Raw genomic sequence first — 21,985 nt, 5'->3', positions numbered from 1 at the left:
GTGCTAGGATTACAGGCGTGAGCCACCGCACCTAGCCAAAAGACTTACATTCAACAGCTAAAACTATTAAACTCTTAGAAGAAAACATAGGGGCAAATCTGCATGACCTTGGAGTTAGCAACATTTCTTAAGTATGACACCAGAAACACAAACAATCAAAAATAAATAAATAAATAAATGGGCTTCATCAAAACTTAAAACTTTTGTGCATCAAGGGGCACTATCTACAGAATGAAAAGACAACCCACAGAATGGGTGAAAATATTTGCAAATCGCATATCTGATGAGGTTTTAATATTCAGAATTTTTAAGGAGCTCCTACAGCTCAATAACATAAAGACAACCAAATTTAAAAATGGACAAAAGATTTTAATAGACATTTCTCCAAAAAGATATACGAATGGCCACTAAGCACATGAAAAGGTGCTCAACATTTAATCATCAGGGAAATGCAACCGAAAACCATAATGAGATACCCTCTTACATCTGCAAGGAGGACTACAGTTTCAAAATAATAACAATGTTATACCTGCTGGGGAGGAAGTGGAGAAATTGGAACCCTCATACATTGCTGATGAGAGTGTAAAATGGTGCAGCTATTGTTGAAACACTTCGGTGGTTCCTCAAAAGGTTAAGCATAGAATGACCATACGACCCAGCAAGTCCACTTACAGGTATGTAACGGAAAGAATTCAAAACAGAGACTCAAACTTACACTTGCATGCTAATGTTCACAGCATCCATATTCACAATAACCAAAAGGCAGAAACAACCCAAATGTCCATCCACAGATAAATGGATAAAGAAAATGTGGCATGTACACACACAGGAATATTACTCAGCCATGAAAAGGAATGGAGTTCTGACACCTGCTACAACATGAGTGAATCTTGGACACATTATGATAAATGAAATAAGCCAGGCACAAAGGGACAAATATCACATGATTCCACTTATGTGAAATAAATAGAATAGGCAGATTCATAGAGACAGAAAGTGTGTTGGAGGTTACCCGGGGCTGAGGGCAGGGGAAATGGGAGTTATTGCCTAATGGTTACAGAGCTTCCGGTCGGTATGATGAGAAAATTGGAAATACATCATGATGGTGGTTGCACAACATTGTGAATGTACTTCACGCCACTGAACTACACTTACAAGTGGTTACAATGGAGCGGCAGATGGCGCTGTGACCTCGACAGGGGCCCGTGCACGTGCCGGGTGGGCTTCCAGGGAGCCGCGTGCGATCGCTGTGCCCTGGCTGCTTCGCTTCCCTCTCTGCCAGTGTGAGTGACGCCTCCCCAGGCGGGCCCGGGTGTGGGGAGCCTGGGCCTGGCCTGCCAGGACACCGCCTCCGCTCTGCAGTGTGCGGCTGCAGCCCTGCAGGGACGCTGCCCGGAGGCTGCGACGAGGCTGGACCCTGCCCCAGCCGGCCCGAGTGTGCTGGCCTTCACCGTGACCGCTGCCGCCCGGGCTACCACGGCTTCCCCGACTGTGTCCGTGAGTGCCCCGGGAGGACGCGGGGAGGGCGGCTGCAGACCCCGCTGTGCACCCACACTCCGCCGCCTCCCGCAGCCTGTCCCTGCTCCGCTGACGGCGCCCTGCACGCAGCCTGTGACTCCAGGAGCGGGCAGTGCAGCTGCCGGCCCCGGGTGACCCGGCTGCGGTGCGACGTGCGCGTGCCTGGTGCCCACAGCTTCCCCTGCTGCGGTCGAGGGTGAGCGGGCTGGGGCCGGGCAGCGGGGCTGTGCGCCCGGGCGCGGTACCCGCCACGCGTGTCTGTGCATGGTTCACGTGCTGCGTGTTCCTGGGATTCTGGTCACGTGTGTGTCCATGTGCTGTGCGTTCCGTGACTGCGTCCGTGTACTCTGTGTTTTCACGGCTGTCACGCGCTGTGTGAGCGAACACGCATCCACGCTGTGTGTAAGGCCGCCCCGCAGCACTGCACTGCCCTCAGCCACAGCGCTTCTAGGCAACAGTTACTCACTCCTCAATATGAGAAAGACCCATATTATTTCTGAATAAGTTTTAATTCATTTCATGACACTTCATTTGTTTAAAATGGAGAAAATACAGCGTTAAGGTACATTTTAAAAATCCAATTTAATGGAAGCACATGTAAGTGAAGTGAAATTTGCTCTAACTATACTTGGGAACACCATGAAATTTAATAAAAGGGATTACTTCACACTGAAGCCACTATGAACTTTTTTTTTTTTTTTTTGGAACAGAGTCTCACTCTGTTGCCTGGGCTAGAGTGAGTGCCGTGGCGTCAGCCTAGCTCACAGCAGCCTCAAACTCCTGGGCTCAAGCGATCCTCCTGCCTCAGCCTCCCGAGTAGCTGGGACTACAGGTATGCGCCACCATGCCCGGCTAATTTTTTCTATATATACTTTTAGCCGTCCAAATCATTTCTTCCTATTTTTAGTAGAGACGGGGTCTCGCTCTTGCTCAGGCTGGTCTCAAACTCCTGACCTCAAGTGATCCTCCCGCCTCGGCCTCCCAGAGTGCTAGGATTACAGGCGTCAGCCAGCACACCTGGCCTACTATGAACTTTTAAAGTATGAAATAAATTTGTTCTGAGGTCCTCTCACTTGTGAACAATTCAGGAATTTTAGTCTCAAGGACAAGATGATAAAGTACCAAGAGGTGGCATAAAGATTTTTCTCTTTTAAATTCTCCTCTGTACAGCACCTAGTTCAGGTTCACTTCTCATTACAGTTCTGAGTACAGTGTAGAGCACATCCCAGATTCTCAGTACATATTTGTAGAGTTAATTTCAGACACAGATTAATTGGAGTTATAGTTATATTTTGGAAAAACAGTTACATTTCATTCTTTTGTGAAATATCTTTTCTAATCTCAAATAAAATGGTTTTTTAAAAATTACATGTAACTGCGGAGAATTTTTCCTCTTTTTCTGATGACAGGTTATGTCTCCCTTGCCTTCTTAGGGTGGTTTGAGTCCTTAAGGACAAGAACAGAATAAGATCACGCTATCTCACTACTAACAGCACTGAGTGTTGTACAAGCCTCTTTGTGTGCATGTGTTTAAGTGAAAGGAGCCAGTTCTATATAAGAAGGGAGAAATCTCGCTGTTGTTCACCAGGAATCAAGGGCAAGTTCGTAGTCTACCTTAATTATTATTATAACTCCTGGCATGCTGCCTTGTGGGTGGGAAGTAGTCACATACTTGCTGAATAAATCATAAATGAATGGAAGGTGATATTTCAAATAAACAGCAGTAAACATAGTACATAATTGCACATATAAATCCTAAATGAAGGACTAGTGTTAGAGCTAATAAAATATGTCACTTACCTCCAAAATCAAGGGGAAGCTCTGGGCTTAGTCAAAAGCCCATCTGTCCACCTAAGGCCACACACAGGAGTAGGTGGAGGAGGTGGCCTGTGGGTCACAACCTGGAACATGCTAGAAGCGCTGGGTTTATGGATCATATCCATCTTTGCTGCTCAAGGGTGACATAAAAGAGAAAGCCCTACTTTATATGTTCAATGTCTTTCTTGGAAGTATCTGTATCTTCTGAAAAAAAGATATTTGGGTAAGCTTACTATTAATGTGTAAACCAAAATGCAATACCAGCTATATGGTATTTGGATATAAGCTGGGTGATCAAGCTGGGGCCAGGCGTGATGGTGCACACCTGTAATCCTAACACTCTGGGGAGGCTGAGATGGGAGGATTGCTTGAGCTCAGGAGTTTGAGATCAGCCTGAAAAAGAGCGAGATGCCTTTCTCTACTAAAAACAGAAAAATTAGCTAGGCGTGGTGATATGCACCTGTAGTCCCAGCTACTTGGGAGGCTGAGTGAGGGAGGAGGATCCTTTGAGTCCAAAAGTTTCAGGTTGCAGTGAGCTATGATGACACCACTGCACTCTAGCCTGGGCAACCTAGCAAAACTCTGTCTCAAAAAAAAAAAAAAAAACCAAGCTGGAATTTCCTATATTTTCAACCAGAAAAAGAGTGAGAACTCATCCCAAAGAATTCTCTTTACCTACTATCATAACACTGTTCCGTTTTCAGTACAGGTCCCCAGATAAAAGATGGTATAATATTCAGTGCTCAGAGAACCAGTATGGCTGTGTGGGCAGAGAGGCGTTAAGAGCAGAAGGGTTATTAGTGATGCCTGGAGATCAGGAATCGTGATCTTATTGGTGCAATTCCTGGCTTCAAGCCTTCTCTCTTTCTTTGCCAACAGCAAGCACTTTAGAGTTGGTTTAACAGTCTAACTAGAGGCAGAGGGGCCACAGACAGCGCTTGAGCTGGCAAGGGCACAGATGAGGCCAAGCCTGAGGGGAGGCTGGGTACGGAGGGATTGGAAGCCTGGAGGAGAAGAGGCTGCACCACCCCCAGGACGAACGTGGGGGATCACTGAGGGTAGGGCCCAGGCTCACTCACCTGCGGAAGTTGGATGGTGCCCTGTAAATATTTGCTGACGCATCTTGGAAAGAACAGAATGGGAAAGAATAGAATTAAACATGATGAGATAGATGTGCACTAAAAATTTGAAAGAAGCACTTTTCAAAGGACTTGGGGCAAGTGGTGGGGTACAGAGATGGACAGGAGCACAGAATTTGGGGGGATTCCAGAGGCAGAAAAGCCATGAGTGAACTGAAAGCCTCTTCTATGCCCTGGCACCCAGGCCGCTCAATCATAGCCGGTATAACTTTCTGTGCTTTGTCACTGAAGATACCAGCTGAGGGCTCTGACCCACCTACCCACCCATTTTCAAATAATCTAGAAATAAAACTGAAATGCTGAGCCACAGAATAAGTAGAAGAGAGACCAAGACTGTAGGGGGTGAGCACAGAAGATGTGGAAGGATGCAGATGACGGGAGTTTGAAACATGCACCCTCCAAGAAGAGGGAGGCATCATGAGTTGCAAAACCGAGCCCCTTCTGTGCAAGATGGGGCGTGGGGTGCACAGGCTGGCGGGAGCTTCCCTAGAACCGGTTTCATCCTAACAGGGAAAGAAGCAAGTAGGGCCCAGTGAGACTCCAGCAGCCACATTTGCAAGGAAGCAGTTTGCCTGATGGAGAAAGGGGCAGCTTCTTCTTGGGAGCAGGCCTGCAGCTGCCTCTTACTCTAGCAAGGTCTATTACTCTGGAACTGGGGGTGTAGATGGGTCCAGTCACTTTGGACTTCGATTTTTCTGAGTAAAGTTAAATGTGGATCTCTCATGTGAACCAGCAATGCTACTTTTACATATATAAAAGCGGCGTTCTCAAATGACCAAAAACAATTCTCAAATAAATAAGTGGCAAGCATACGACAAGACTTTATTTAAATCATTAATGAAGGAAGTAGCATAATGTAAAATCAATTCCATGAGGACATGAGTACAGGTAGTTATAGAATCTGTGAAAAAAGAAATGCTGAAACAAAATTTCATTTACACCTGTAACCCCAGCACTCTGGGAAGCTGAGGCAGGAGGATCACCTGAGGCCAGGAGTTTAAGACCAGCCTGGGCAACATGGCAACACCCCATCTCAAAAAAAAAAAAAAATTATGTTGACATGGTAATGTGCTTCTGTAGTGTCAACTACTCGAGAGGCTGAGGCAGGCTCCTACTCGCTTGAGTCCAGGAGTTCAAGGCTGCAGTGAGCTATGATCATGCCACTGCACTCCAGCCTGGGTAACAGGAAACTCAACTCAACTAAACTAAATTTCTAAATTTGATTCAGAACTGGTTACTTCCCCCATAGGGCAATAATACTGTAACTCTTGGTGTTAGCTCCTTTACTGAATGTTTTTTATAAAAAACAATCAACACACTCAACCAGTTTTCTACAAGTTAACCTTCAACATTGGAGAATTATGAAACATTAGGGCCTTAATCAACTACACATGGCAAGTCAACAGAGTTTTTCATTCCATGAGAGTCAGAAGAATAAAAAACACTCTTTAGAATATATAAATATCATCTAATTTACTTCACAATTTTAGATAATTATGCTAAATAGTTACATAATCTACAACAATTTTTGCACACCTGCCTCAGGACACATTTGCAAGATGGTTCAAAACAGGATCATCTTCATCAGCGAAATCTAGAAAACACTCAAATGTTTATTAAAAGAATGATGAAAAATAAATTGTGGTGTAGTCTTTACAATAAAATATCATACAACAGTGGAAATGAATAAACTACGGCTACATAGTTCAGTATGAACAATTCCACAATGCAATTTTGTGACACTATTTGGCTTTGGTGAGGTCATATGACTTGCTTTGGTCAATGTGATTAGTGGACACGACACAAACAAAAGCTAAAATGCGCTTGTATTCTTGGTCTTGTTTTCTTGTGCTTCTGAGCTTTTGTCCCTCAAAGAACATGCTTCTGTGAACCGTGGGTGTAAAGACATCCAGGCTGTGTCCAGATGTGTCATACATCTAGATCCAAGCCCAGCTGAGCCCCACCATCCCCTAGTCACACAGCCATGAAATAAATGTTTACTGTGGCACCTCCCTGAGTCTTGGGATGGTTTATTATGTAGTGTTACTGAGCAATAGCAACACAAACAAACAGAATCATTTGTATATAATATTCAGGGACATGCAAAAGGAGCTAATGAATTCTGTGAATATATAAAAAAAATGTAGTAAATCTATAAAGAAAAGCAAGTGACTAATAAGCATAAACATCAAGGTAATTAATAGTTACCCCAAGTGTGAGCAAGGGAGATGTTTGGGGCACACAGAGGCCCTTAAGAATAAGGGTAGTTGCCTGACAAAGACAAGGCAATTAGAAAAGGAAAAATAATAACTGTAGCACTTTATTGCTTAAGCCGAGAGGTGGGTATACTGTTTTTTGTTTTATTAGTACTTGCTATAGCTCACATACATATTATAAAAACTCTGATTTATATACTATGTATTTCATTTTCTTTCAAATGAGTAAAAATAACCACACACCAAATCTGGAATGGCAATAAAGTACATTAGAGCCTGGGACACGACCACCATGAACCTTTTACAGTGAAATGCAACTCAGGCAAATATGAATTATTGAAAGGGGATGCACAAATGCTCTAACCAAAGATGCTACCAGAAAAAGAAAGACAGGAAGAAGAAAAAAGAAATGGTTGACAAAAAAGAAAAAATACTCATTAAAAAAAAAAAAATGCTCCCACAGGGTGAATGGAAAGTACGACCAAATATTTTTTGAAGCAATCCCCTAGTCTAAAAGCAAGAGGCAAATGTGGAGATACAAGAGACTAAGGAAGAAATATCAGGGGTAGAGCATGAGATAAAAAGAGAGCTGAAGGAGTTTTTTTTTTTTTTTTTTTAAAAAAAAGGAAAAGATCAAATTACTAACAATGCTTTTGTCTGAGAGCAGACAGTAGAGAGAGGAAGCGGAGGATCCTCTCTGTGAGCCACACAGAGTTATTGGCCTCTTATAAGTGTGTGAGTGTGTGCTGTGGATATTGAAACGATATTTTTAAAAATATCTTTTTCTACTTACACCCCACGTTTGAGTCCCTTGGCACCGTCCCTGCAGCAGTTTGGGAGCTTGTTCGGCTCCTCCAGTGCCTGGGAGACCCGCATTTCCCCAGGTGTCTGCCCTGTCCTCAGACAAACTTCCAGCACCCAGTCTTCTCTCCAGCTGGCTCTAGCTCTGCGTGCTGGGGACACATAAACATCAGCATTCTCCAAACCATTCCTAGGTTGCTCCCAACAGAAGCTTGGACCCCAATCCTGTTCCCTTGGCACTGCTGCCCAGCTCCCAAGGTGGGAAGCCTCTGATCTCAGAGCTGCAGAGTTCTGACTCCAAGGAGCCTCTACTCCCAGAGTCTGGGCCCCACCTCAGGCCCCATCTCCCCTTGACCCTATTTATCACGTCTGGACACTTAGCACAAACGGGATGACTTCCCTGATGTGGAAGTCAGGGCAGAGGCAGCACGTGAGGTTTAGTTACTATCACCGTGGAAGCCTTTGGCCACGTGCACAGGGTGGGGCTGCGGATGGTGCAGGGTCAGACAGACCTCCTCAGCCCTAGGGTCGCAGGACCTCAGTGGAACTCTTGGACATTGGGAACCCCTGGAGGCAGCCATGTTGTGGAGGCCCAGTTTCAAGGGCTTCCACACTTCCAACTCTGTGTGATCTTGACAAGACTACCCTCTCTGTGCTCCAATTTGTCTTATCTCTAAAGCGTGGGACATTTTTTATTCTCTAGGGAGCAGAAGGCAGGTGGGATGGAGTGAGAGATAGCTCGCAGCTGGAAGAAGGCAAAGAATACGGCTGGATGGTTCTCAAGGCCATCAAGGAAGGCGTCCGAGGATGAGTCGCAGTGGTGCCGAGGTCTCACTGGGGAGCGGGGAGAGCAGGGGCTGCTGTCGGCCAGGCAGTCACCACAGGGGATAAGAGTCTTGGCTGCCTTGCCCTGAGACAGGGTCGAGAGAAGTCTGAGCACAGAGAGTCAGCTCTCCGGGTCTTGTGCTGCTCCTGATACATTTCTTGCCAACACCCTACAGATGGGACTCTGCTACTGAGCCCACCTGGGGCGACCCGGTGCTGTGAGGCCTGGCTCGCCAGGGTGGGCACGGCTGCGTCAAGAAGCCGAGGGGCCCTGGGGATGAAGAGGGTGTCAGGACAATGCGTCGGGGTAACATCCAAACACTCAAGTACAAACCCTCTTCAGGGGACATTTAATGTGCACTGGCGACTCCTTTGACCTTGGATGACAATTAGTTTGTGCTTCAGTGAGATACTCAGAAGAAAGGAATTGAAACACCAGTAATTGGAATGAATGAGGTTCACTACCCCAAAGGAAGATATCAGAAAATTAGAAAACAAGTCCCCACACAAATATATATCTTCTGAGCCAATACCTAACCCAGTGTAGCAAAGTCGACCCCATCAGAGCTAAAACCAAAGCTTCACCATAAACTGAGAAAACCTCCTCTGCCTAAAGTGACAAAAGACTGGATAAAATTTCCCTGGCATAGGTTACACCACCTGAGGCTCTGAGACCTGGACAGATTTGATTAAAGTTTCTCGGGGAGCCTATTATGACACCGTTTTTCCCTGTGGGCACACTCCATACATGGACAATGTCAAGGGACTCAGAAATGGAGTTAGCAGAACTTCTAGGATATCAACCCCATACTCAAGAAGGAGTCAAGGTACCATCAGATTATTTCTAAAAGCACAAAACCGGGAAGGAACCTTTTGAAAACACCAGCCCGGGTCACCCACAGCAGCAGACTCCAGAAAAGAAGGCACCAGGGAAGGAGAGCAGCAGCTCTGATGGGGACACCGAGAGACGGTTACTCTGTAAGACCCTGTGAGCAACCAGTGACCGAGCCCAAGAAAGCAACTGGAATTGAAAAGAGAAGAAATACAATTCATGGGCCAGCAAAAGAAATAGTGCTAGAACAAAAACCTATGACACCATCTCTAGCTAAGAGATGACCTGGTCATGAAACCCTTCCAGAGAGACGTCCCCAAACTCAAATTCACCTCTTTGGGCCACGACTGAACCTGGCAGAGTCCCCTGACTGCCCCAGTCATGCTCCCACCTGCAATGACTTTCTCCCCTTTTAGTGAGATGGGCTTAGCATTGAACTTGGGTTTTGAAGATGGGTCTTCATTTCCCACTTGCCCACAACTTGCTTACACCTTTAGGGTAAATGTAATAGTTTCAAGACTGGTGTTTTCTGTCATGAGAAAACAACACCAAAAAAACCACAGCAATAACTTCACCAAGTGATTCTCCCTTGGGCATTGGACCGCCTGGCCATATCAAATGGACTCTGATTTGTGGAGTTAAGAAAGAATTAAGATGTGCCCAGTTGGGGGGCTGTTGAGGAAAGCACGTGCCCCTCAAGACAGAGGTGTGAGAGGGACGAGGGTGCCAAGGCTCTGAGAAGTGATCGTGCTCAAAGTAGCTACTGGCAGCAAACTGTAATGAGGAACAGCCCTCCCTGAGAGCTTGGATGCCTGACCTGGGTTTCTGCACATAGAACTCGCTAGAAACCCCCACATGTCAGTGGAGTGGGATCTCTTATCATCAGCATTTTGAGAGGAGAACAAAGGCACAAAGAGGCTAAGGAAACTTCCAAGATCACACAGCCAGCTTGTGGCCCAGCTGCCTTTGAACTCAGGCACATCATTCTGTGATGAATCCTGGTTCCCTTGTCCCCTTCCCCTCCCAAGCTCTGCTCTGTCCTCAGGCTCCCAACTGAGAGGCCTGAGGAAATAGAATTAGTTGTCCTGGACTGGCAGGACTGCGTCCAGATTCCAGGTTTCTCTCTGAGCCCAGGCCTTGCCTGGCAGATGTGAGCAGTTAAGACTTGGGTGGCAGCAGAGGGCAGCTCTGCTGGGCAGGAGTTTCCTGGGGAAGCCGAAGGTGCCCTGCCTCTCCCCAGGTGTCAGCCAAGTCCTGTCCTGCTCCAGGTAGGTGGTGGCCTCGGGCCACTTGCAGCCTCCCTCAGCACAGAACACAAACTCTAAGAAGCCACATGAGGGGTGAGGGTCCCCATTTTGGGAGGACTATGCATGAGGCCACCGCCTTGAGGCTCCCTTGTCATCCAAAGGGCTTTTCAACATCTGGGAATTTGCAAAAAGAGAGAGCGAAACTCCTAGAGCATTTGTGTGGTCCACATTGACCCTCTTTGGTTTTCTCAGTCTCTGTTTTCCTCATTTTCTGTTCCAAATTACAGGCTAAAGGTGAACCAGGCAGGTATCAGGGAGTGCAGGTCTTCTGGCCAGGCCTGTTCTTCCTCTTTTCTCCAGGGAGAGTGAACACAGCCACCAGGACACCCCTCCTTGACAGTCCCTCTCTGAGTCCGACCACATGATGCCTGCAGTGCAGTTGAGCACCAGGAGGAGCAAAGTCAGCCATGAGAACGAGCTTGGCTCTGAGGTCTCACTGCTGTTAGGTTTGCAATTACTTAACTTTTTGATTGCATTTTTCAAACATATGAGGATTGCAAAGAGTAATAAGACAACCACCAGGAAAACAGAAGTAGCATTTTGTTTCTATGACTCTGGGCCCCTCCGGGACAGGACGGAAGTGACTGTACCCCTGGTGTCTCAAGTGCATGGCTGAGCCCATGAGGGCCGGATGGGAACCTGTGCATCCTATGGCAGCCTGGAATGGCCGAAATCAGGAATTTCATGAGGGAAAATGGGCCCCTGGAGCAGAAGTGGCCTGCCCACCTGACTAGGGGGAGCAAGGTGTCTTATAGTCCCCAACACCCACGTGCAGCTGGGTATGTCTGACTTTCCTGTGGGGCCGGGTCTTTGTTCAGCAGTTGTGGATTTGGACCTTGGCCCTCATCTGTGCTGAGTTGAGAGGTCTTGAGGAAGGCTGCTCGTGCCCTTGTCCTTGTCTCCAGGGTGACGTATCAGCCATTCCAATGGCCCCGCTCCGGTAGCTCAGGTAGGCTGAGGGCGTTGGCAATGCAGAGGCAGTCATGGCTGATTGCTAGAGAAAAAGATGAACAAGACATCACCCTTCTCCCGACCCACGGACAGGAGCAGGACTTGCTAGTGTTCAGCACGTGGGAGCCCCGTTCTGAGAACTTGGCAGCATTTCTGATTGAATCCTCCCCACAGCCCTGTGATGAGGAGGTAAGTGAGCCCCATTTTCACATGGGGGTCCCCTCTCTTCCCTCCCTCAGATCTCTCCTGTGCCCCTCTGTGCTCTCGGGGGCCTGGTCTTTCTCTGAGGTGACTCCAGCCTGTTTCCCACCCACAGACTCCCCTGCCGTTGCCCCGCCGTTGCCCTGCCGTTGCCCCACCATTGCCCCGCCATTGCCCCGCCATTGCCCTGCTGTTGCCCAGCTCCCAAGAGCTCATGATGGCTGAGGAGGGGGCTGCCCTGACAGGGAGCTCCCTCCACAGGTGTCCCCAGAGTGTTCCTCCTGGAATGTCCCACCAGGACCTGCCACACGCTGCTGCTGGCTGCAGGAAGGACGGCAAGTTGGGTCTCCACGTGCGGGTGTCTCAGTGGGTGCTGTCTGTCTGTGTGCTCGTGTCTCTGTGTCGAGTACGTGCTCAGCAGAAGCCCCCCACCGAGTGCCTGGGGGATCCCTCTGATGAGCTAGACTCCTGGAGTAAAAGCAGGTGAAGGACACATCTTTTTGCCCTGTGGTCCCCAATTCCTGTGGTGGCTTTGACCTGAGCCCACGAATGATCCTGGGCAAACCGGGCAGATTTGAAACCAAGTTTGATTTCAAGGTGACACTTTCCCATTTCACATCCCTCCCGTCCCCAGTGTGCCAAATGCTTCAGTCAAGTCTCGGTGTTTATTCTTTGCTTTGTGTGTCAGCTCCTGTTCTCTAGAAGGGAATATCTTGGTGACCATAATAAATCCAGGTCGCTTTTGGGGACTGACATATTTGAGAACTCCCTCTATGTTCATCTGTCTTGATGCAAAATGTCACCTCTGGATGAGACGACTGTCCTCCCACCTGTCCCCACCAGGCTGCTGAGCTGCTGCTGAGCCTGCAGGACAGAGCTGACTACACGCCATCAGGATCGATCACCAGACACACGAGCCCTTCTAGGACGCCGGGTGACCAGGCTGCCTCGGGACCTTTGTGAACACCGGGCACTATGGCCTGTGTGTGCCCTTATTCCATAAAAAATTCAAAATTTGGTTTCATGACTTATTGCTATAAAGATCAATGTATTAACATCATTTATGAAAATATTTTCCCCCTTAAAAGTTTATTTTTTTCTTGATTTTTTTTTTTTTTTTTTTGAGACAGAGTCTCACTCTGTTGCCCAGGCTAGAGTGAGTGCCGTGGCATCAGCCTAGCTCACAGCAACCTCAAACTCCTGGGCTCAAGCAATCCTTCTGCCTCAGCCTCCCAAGTAGCTGGGACTACAGGCATGTGCCACCATGCCCAGCTAATTTTTTTGTATATATATTTTTAGCTGTCCATATAATTTCTTTCTATTTTTAGTAGAGACGGGGTCTCACTCTTGCTTAGGCTGGTCTCAAACTCCTGACCTCGAGCGATCCTCCCGCCTCAGCCTCCCAGAGTGCTAGGATTACAGGCGTGAGCCACCGCGCCCAGCCCCTTTTCTTGACCTTAAAAGAAATGAAAGCATTTTCAGGGGCCCTGGCACTGTGTCCACCCTGCCCTGTGGCTAAGGGACCCTAGCAGCTAGCCTGCTTGTGCCGGGCACCCTACACTCGCTCACTCTGCCCAGAGATTTTTTTCAGTAGGAATCTGCCTGATCAGAGGGGAGAGCACAATATCCATATGTCTGGGATGGCTCCCAGGTCACCCCTGAGTGGCATGTGCCTGCCTGCTTTCTTTCTTCCTTAGTGTCACCCACTGACATGTGTGGGGTGCTCCCTGGGGGCCAGGCAGTGCTAAGCTTGTTACATCGATTACTCTAAATCCTGGACTTGTTCCCATGTGTTTGATGTTGTTGTCACCCTGTTTGTTGTACAGAAGAAGTGACTCGAGTGTTCGAGGCCACCAAGCTGATAAACAAGGGAGCCGCTGTAGGAACCCAGCAATGTGACCCCAGAGCTGACTTTCCAACACCAAGTACCATCCCATCCGTGTGGCTCGTTGGAGCCATTTCAAGAGCAGGGCAAGCTCCTTCAGGTCATATCTTTACCAAGATTCAATCAGATGGCTAGAATGAGGGTCAGACCGAGGCATCTAGAAGGTTAACCTCTGCCAGCCACTGGCATCGAGGCCCAAGTCATCTTCATTTCCTTCCCCGTCCACAGAACCTCACCCCCTCCCACACTTAACTCCTTTTGTTTATTTCTTTCTTTTTCACTTTTTTTTTTTGTATAGCCCAGACTTAATTCTTTACCTCGAATCTCAGCCTCTGCTTCCCTTGATCGCTGGAGTTCCTTGAGTTGGGAGTTCAGAACCCCAATTGTGTCAGTTTCTCTTCCATCTGAAAGAGAGGATACCAGTGACAGCATTTTCCGTATTTCTTGTCTTTCTCCAAAGGGAGGCACAGGGAGGTGGCATCACGTGCACAGAGTGGCCTTGCAGTCCGCAGTCAGAACTAGGGGGTGCCCAGGTGAGTTAGTGGCCCTGCAATCACTCTCCCAGGGGTCCATCTGGGTCACAGCAGGGTGAGGGCACTTATAGCTGAACTTGAGCTCAGCACTGGGGGGTCCTCCCAGACAAGCCAGGGCTCCCACGGCACCTGTGACACCAGAAGGAATTTGGGAAAACCACAGTCAAGGTTCAGACCATGATCTCCGGCATCAGCCACAAGTGGGTGACTTCTCACTCCCCAGGGGACAGGAGCCCCTCCCCACCCCACAGCCCAGATCCCAGGATCAGCCCCAATCCCCATGCTCAGAACTCCTTCTCCTTCCTCTTCCCAGCCCAGCCTGTCCCCAGTCTGCCCTGAAGGAGGCCTGTCCTGGGATTACAGGGAGGGGGCCCAGCCCTGAGATTGGGCCTGCCCTGCTGTGTGAGTCACCTCTGACCAGGCCCGTCGTGACTGTCCCCATTCGTGGAAGCTCCTCTTCTGGCCCATGAGCAGCCAGGTTTCTGTCCCTCTCCAGATCCTGGGTCAGGTGCACACTTTGTCCCCAGTGGCCTGACCCTGCTGGACACTGGTCACTTCCCTGACCACGAATATCCCACCAACTGCCCCCCTGAGTGATGACAACAGATCAGTCTCCAGTCCTGACCAACCCGGGCTGATGGAATGGTCCCGACTCTCTGAGCCACTGGGTTGGGCAACAGGGACTTTGTCAGTTTAACTGACTCTGTCTTGAAGAGCCAACTGCCAGGTGATTCTGTTTTTTTTTTTTTTTTTTTAACTGAGAAAAAGTGATTTTTTAATTATCTTGTGAATCTACTTAGAAGAACACACACAAGCAATATTCACAACTATAAATTTAAACCTTTCATAAAATAAGAACCATAAAAGCACAGGCATGAACTATAACCCTGTGTTAATTATCAACCAATCTTCAGGTTAATTCTTAGCAGTAATTCAGTATTTCCCTCCGTGGCAACTGTCATGTTTTAGCACCAGATGATCTACCAGAGGGCACAGTAACGGCTCCGGCTGCCCGTGTAGGGAGAAGCTTCCAGGCACACGGCTTCACACACGCCGTCCACTCTCACGCCACCCAGCAGAGGCTGCCAGAGACGGGGCCACACGCTGACCCTCGGGACGGGGTGCACGGGCCGTGCCCCTCTCCTGCAGTGCTCTCCTGGGAAAGAAGGTCGCCTCTCGCTCCCAGGTATGCTCCTGTCCTCAGACTTTAATTCCATGATTTAGAAGATGCAGACGTTATTGCCTAAATATGTTTCTATATATTTCCATCAGTGTTCAGGAAAACTTCAATTGTTACTTACCTCAACACCATATTTCTTGGGTCACAGCTTTAGTTCATTGGCGATTTTTGGATGTGATATTTTTCAAGGCTCTGGATGGCCCTGATATCTGCGTAAACCAGACCCCGTTCAGAGAGACACCGCCATCTCCTACTGCACGAGGCTCCCCAGTGCCCATCACCCCAGGCCGCAGACGAGCAAGAAGCACCCCCACTGCTCCCAGTCTCCGTTCTTGGCATTCAGCACTTTGCATCTCCAGGACCCATGGAAGTAATGGTTTTCATGCTCCAGGTGAAGCTCAGGGAGCGAGATTTGCTTCCTTGTTCTCATCCTTTTGCTCAGCAGATATGCCTTCTGAGTTTTGACCTTAGTTTAGGAAAAAGACTACTGAAGCCTTGACTTTGACTTCGGAGCAATGGCGTGCATTCACGGGACAGGCTGGCAGAGGTGGGGATCCATTATATGTTGCAGTTCGCCACTCCCGTGGCTGGCTGTGGACAGCGTGACGACGGACGACTGGCAGTACCTCTCAAAAGTGGATTCGATCCAGGGTGGTTGCACGGCTAAGAATGTGCGTTGAAGCAACTGAAGTTCTCTGACCGGGCCTGGTGCCTTTCTCTTGGCACATTGAATCGCTGTATGTCTATCAGCTGTAGTCCTGTCACTGCAAACGTATGTATTTTGCTTTGTCATTCCTGTAGATGCTGTGTGACTACTAGGGACAGGACGGCTTCTTTTGCATTCAGGAATATCTTCCTTACTGGGATTACTTGCATTCCCAAGCATTGGACTGGCTGGAGCAATTCCCCTTCCTCCGACAGAAATGCCACTTGGGGAATTCCATCTTCTTTGAGGTCACTATGTGCGGTACAGGTCTGACTCCTTCTTGGATACCCCACAGCTGAAGGGACAGCTGGGCCGGCACAGTCACTGTAACATCTCTGCCTGTGGCTTGAAGAAACACTTCCCTGCACCTTGTGAGGAGGAGACTGGCCAGTGCTGTTCTGAGATCGGCCTGACATTAGCAGGTGACAGATGGCTGCTACAACTGCAATCGCCAGCACCCGGCTCTGAAGATTTGCTCCTTAGCACAAATATGTTGCTTTGAGTTCATCATGTTTCATTTTTTCTAAGAGGTTCTTGAATTTCTTCTTGTGAATACCCCACTCTCACTAAAATGTCTCTTCTTTTCTGGTCCGAGATGTCCAGGTCTGGTTCAACAAATGCTACTGAACTTCATCTTCCTGATGTCCTAAGTTCAGCCATCTGTGTTTCCTAATCTTCCCCAGAGTGCCTCGTTGAACTGGCTTGAGCACCAGGACACACTTGAGAAGGTTTTCACGGTGTGTGGACACGTATAAAGGGATTCGCTATTTCCCCGCTAGTACTCTCTGCCCTGGTTCCTTAAGGCTTTGCCCATCCAAGGGAAGTGTGCCAGTGACGGGCACCTGCAGGGCCATCCTGAGGCTCCACACATGGGCTCTGGGCGTCGTGTCATCTCTTGCCCTGGAAGAGCGCGGGGGCTGAGGATGGAGTAGCGCCACCGGATGGGTCGCGTGCACGGCCAATAGTAAACTCATTGCTGAAGCCAAAACCTATCATTTTGATGTTTGTATTGTCATCTAACAATAGATTTTCAGCCTTGAGGTCTCTGTGCATGATCCGTTTTTGATAGCAGTATTGGACTAGCAGATACGACCTGTCTGAACTCGGCTCTCGCTTCTTTTTCCTGCATTCTCCCACGTTCTGGAAAATAGTCAAATACTTCACCTCTACTTGCATGTTCCACGATTAGATAGAGGGTTTTTCGGTTTCAATGACTTCGCATAACGTCACTGTGTTTGGATGATTTAAAATCCTCATTACTCTTACTTCTCTGCAGAGCTTTTATAGACTTGTTGGATTCATCTGAGTTCTGTCAATTATCTTTATTGCATCCCCAAAATCACCAGGTCCACCCACCTGACCAACCAGATGATGGACTGGGTGGTCACCAGCTGCCTGTCACCGGACAGACCTGTGGGGCCTGCAGGAAGGAGAGGAGAGAGGGGAGTCTGGACAGTGGGTGCCTGCTGCCTCTGTCCCCAGGCTCTGCCACTTTCTGGACCCAGGGACCATCCAGCTGTCCCCTGCAAGGCCCTGCAGGCCTCAGGGTCAGAGCTGTCTCTGGAAGGTTCCTGATATGAGGCCCACAGATGAGCTCCATAGAGACCACTATGTTCCTGAGAATATATTCATCTTCGCAGAATGAGAGGACACGTAGTAATTATCCAGCTCTTGAAGATGACTGATTGAGAACTCAAAGATTTAGGAGTCGCTTCTCCAATGAGAGCCTCGGGAAGATGAGGAAGGTGCCAGGATAACCCTCACTCAATCCATTCACTTCTGCTCCCAGAAGCCCAAGGTGTGGAGCACTGTAGGGGGAGGCCAGGGCCTGGATGGGGGTGAGGGTGTCAGGGAGGAGGGATGGGGCCCTGGGTGGCCCTGTGAGCTCCAGGTGGGGCTCTGCTCCCTTGTCGCAGCAATCCCTCCAGAGCAGTCCCTTCAGCAAGGGGCACGGGTGTGAGGGGTAGTGTCCCTTTACCACTGGGATGCCCAGGATGAAGGAGCATTCCAGCCCCAGCTCAGGCCCAAGGCCCCTCATTCTGGCCTGACATTCCTGGCACCTGCCACTCAGGGCAGGAAGAGGCTGTGTCCCTGAGTGCATGTGGGGAAGTGGAGTCTCTGGACATTCACACACAGGACACGGTTTATTCCGCAGTGTGTCCCTGTCCCTGGTGACTCTGATCACTGAGAACATGTCGTGTCTGCACACGAAGTGGAGCCACAGGCTGCCCAGCACCCTCCTTTCCCTGAAGCTCCAGGGGGCTCCGTGTGCCACGCTGTCTGTGACCATCAATGTGCCAGGCAGAGCAGGCACTGGATGCTCTGCTAACAGGTGGGTCCTCAGAAGCCACTCGGCCCCTGGAGCATCTCACAGGTGGCTGGGTGGGAGCCCCACAGGAGGACCCCTCCCACACTGGCCTCTGGTGCCGCTGGGGGGGCCATTTCCTCGGGCCTCTGGGCTGGGATTTAAGGTCAGGGCCTGGTTCTAACCAGGTGGCTGTCATCCTGGCCCTGCAGGAGACCCCCTGGCAGCGTTGCCAGTTACTGCTGCCCGGACCTCAGGTCTCCAGCTGCTGAAACAACCTCTTTGTGGTGCTGAGTGAACATCAGCAGGTTATTTACTGAGCAGCCATGGTCAAGACCCTCTGCCCCAACCATCCCCTTCTAGTAGCAACCTCATCACCATTTGCCACCCACTCCCCAAAGTTCCTGTAGCCACTGTGGGAAGCAGCTGTCCCGACTGCCCAGGGTTGAGGGAGGCTCCTGTGATGTGGGCTTCCCAGTGGGGACAGCAGCTCAGTCCCGGGAAATTGGGATCCACAGTCTAACCTCGCCTTCTCAACCCCTTCCGTGGACAGAGCTTTCGGTCTAGCTCACAAATCCTTTCCTTGCTTGAACTTTCTATGGTAAGGGCAGAGAATATGACCAGAAATTGTGGTGTCCAACCCCTCTCCCTCAATATGTGGCACCTGTGACCTTGAGGCCAGGTTCTTCTTTTTTGCTAAGTCGTAAGGGGAGGCTAGGCTGCAGCCCAGGGCAGCTGTGCTGAATAGTTCTCCGGTAGCCTGCTGGGCAATGAATTTACCCGTCTCTCCTTGCTCACCTTGTGTTCCGCAGTTACTCTTGTGGAGGGAGGGGCTTTTCTGCACCAGTGGGACGTGTGCCTCGGCCTGGCCCCAAGGTCGATTCCTGGACTGAGTCAGCAGAAGGGCTGGACCCTCTGCTCCTGACACCCTGAGCACACGGGTGGGAGGAGTCATGCTGCACACTGCTCTCTGCAAACTTGCGATTGCAGTCATGATTTTTAAGAAAGAGCATCACATGTTCAGCTAAAAGCCTTTCTGCACTGCTTTCTCTCTCTTTTTATTTTTGTTTTTTGTTTGTTTGTTTGTTTGTTTTGTTCGTTTGTTTGTTTTGAGACAGGGTCTCACTCTGTCACCCTGGGTAGAGTGCAGTGGCATCATGATAGCTCACTGCAACCTCAAACTCCTGGGCTCAAGTGATCCCCCTGCCTCAGCCTCCCAAGTAGCTGGGACTACAGGTGTATACCACCACGCCTGGCTAATTTTTTTTGTTTTTAGTAGAGATGGCATTTCACTCTTGCTCAGGCTGGTCTCGAGCTTCTAACCTCAAGCAATCCTCCTGCCTCAGCCTCCCAGAGTGCTAGGATTACATGCGTGAGCCACCGCACCCAGCCTGCTTTCTCTTTTTATTTGGTCCCAGCTTCATCCATGATCTGGAAGTTGGTCCAAACCACTGCCATGCACGTTTTCATACTTGAATTACATGGCTCTGTACCGTGAACAATGTGTCAACTCATCTCCTGTGTTTCATGCCTGCATGTCAACGGCCACATGGCACATTCTGGCCACTTCCTCAGGATGTCCCGCTTTCCTGTTTGGCTGCTTTATCCTCCCAGTTGGCTCCAGGAAACAGTAAAGAAAGTGGACATAGAAGTCACTTTGGTTGGAAATTACTGGCGCCTGGGTCTCTGGTGGCCCAAGGGCACAGTGAGAGGCAGACGGTCACTGCCTGAGCCCATGCATCCCCCTGGAGGGGCCACAGCCCAACTTGAAGCTGCATACTCTGAAACAGACTGCATCCACCTGAAGGAAATTGGTCCAGAGAGCAGAAAGGTCTAGAGGTCTCAAACGATCTGAGCCCAGGGCTCCTGTGCCGACCGTGTTAACTCCCTACGGTCCTCTTCCCTCAGCCCCTGACAGCCACCATTCTACTTTCTGTCTCTGTGATCTTGACTACTCTAATTTTGTCAATTCCATAAAAGTGGTGTCATACAGTATTTGTCTTTTTGTGACCGGCTTATTTCATTTGCATAATATCCTCAAGGTTCATCCATATCGTAGCATATGACAGAATTTCCTTCTTTTTAAGGCAAAGTAATATTCCACTGTATGGATCTAACACATTTGGCTTATCTGTTCATCTATTGATGCACAATTGGATTACTTCCATGTTTTAGCAACTGTGAATAATACTGCTATAAACACGGGTGCACAAATATATTGTTGAGACCCTGCTTTTGGTTCTCTTGAGTATATACCCAGAAGAGTAACTGCTGGATCACACGGAAATTCTATTTTTAAGTTTTGAGGAACCACCATACAGTTTTCCACAGCAGCTGCACCATTTTATGTTCCCAACTAACAGTGCACAAGGATTCTGATTTTTCTACATCTTCACTACATTTGTTATTTTCTGGGTTTTTTTTTTTTTTTTGACAGTAGCCATCCTAATGGGTGTGAAGTGGCAGCTCATTGTGGTTTTCATTTGCATTTCCCAATGATTAGTAATGCTAACCATCTTTTCAAGTGTTTATTGGCCATTTGTATATGTTCTTTGGAGGAATGCCCATAAAAGTCCTTTGCCCATTTTGGAATCAAGTTATCTGTGTTTTTTTTGTTGTTGAGTTTGACGTGATGGCATTTTCATATATTTGTTTCTTGATCTGGTGCTAGTTATACAAGCGAATTGAGTTTGTGAAAATTCGTTAAGATGTACCCTTATGACATGCACTTTTCTCTGTGCATGTGTGGATAATACCCTTATTAATATATAACACTGTCAGACTGGGCGCGGTGGCTCACGCCTGTAATCCTAGCACTCTGGGAGGCCGAGGCGGGAGGATCGTTTGCGCTCAGGAGTTCGAGACCAGCCTGAGCAAGAGTGAGACCCTGTCTCTACTAAAAACAGAAAGAAATTAGCTGGACAACTAAAACTATGTAGAAAAAATTAGCTGGGCATGGTGGCACATGCCTGTAGTCCCAGCTACTCAGGAGGCTGAGGCAGTAGGATTGCTTGAGCCCAGGAGTTTGAGGTTGCTGTGAGCTAGGCTGATGCCACAGCCTTCTAGCCCGGGCAACAGAGTGAGACTCTGTCTCAAAAAAAAAAAAAAGAAGAAGAAGAAGAAAAGAAAAAAATATATATAACACTATCATTATATATAATATACAGTCTCAGCTTCCTCACCTGCAAAATTGGCAGATAATAATACCTACATCATAGGTTTATTATAATGATTAAAATAGTGTATTTAAAGGGCTTAGTGGCGTGCCTTGCACGTTGTAAGCATTCCACAGGTGGTATTATTATCATTATCATTGTTTTAAAATTACGGGAATAGACCAGCCCCAAAAATCAGAGCACTGAGAGCCCACCCTGGAGGTCTAAGGGAATGTCAAGTCCTCATCAAGCTCTGCCTTCGCGTCTGGAGACGAGCTGAAAGGCCGAGCTGCTTTGGTGACAGGGAGAGGGTGGCATGGCTGTCAGAGGGTCTCAAGACCGGGAGGGTTCAGGGCTTGCTTAAAGACTCATCGCTGGCAGGTGGCAGAGTCAGGTAAAGCCCAAAGGGGCCTGGGACCCCCACCTGTGTTCCATTGCTGGTGTCCTCCCCTCAAGCACCCAGCCGGCCTCAAATGCCCCCTCTTCGAGTAAGGCTCGTGGCCAGCTTCCTCACTCGCCCTGGGGGAGCAGAGTCTGAAAGTGCAGGCGGGCGCTGTGGGCAGGAGGGGCAGCTCTGGCTTCCCCAGCAAGGACACTGAGGTTTCTGTAGGTG

Source organism: Lemur catta, chromosome 17, assembly GCF_020740605.2.
Source record: "Lemur catta isolate mLemCat1 chromosome 17, mLemCat1.pri, whole genome shotgun sequence".
NCBI lineage: Eukaryota > Metazoa > Chordata > Mammalia > Primates > Lemuridae > Lemur > Lemur catta.
The sequence above is the reverse complement of the archived record's forward strand: the minus strand, read 5'-3'. Positions refer to the sequence as shown.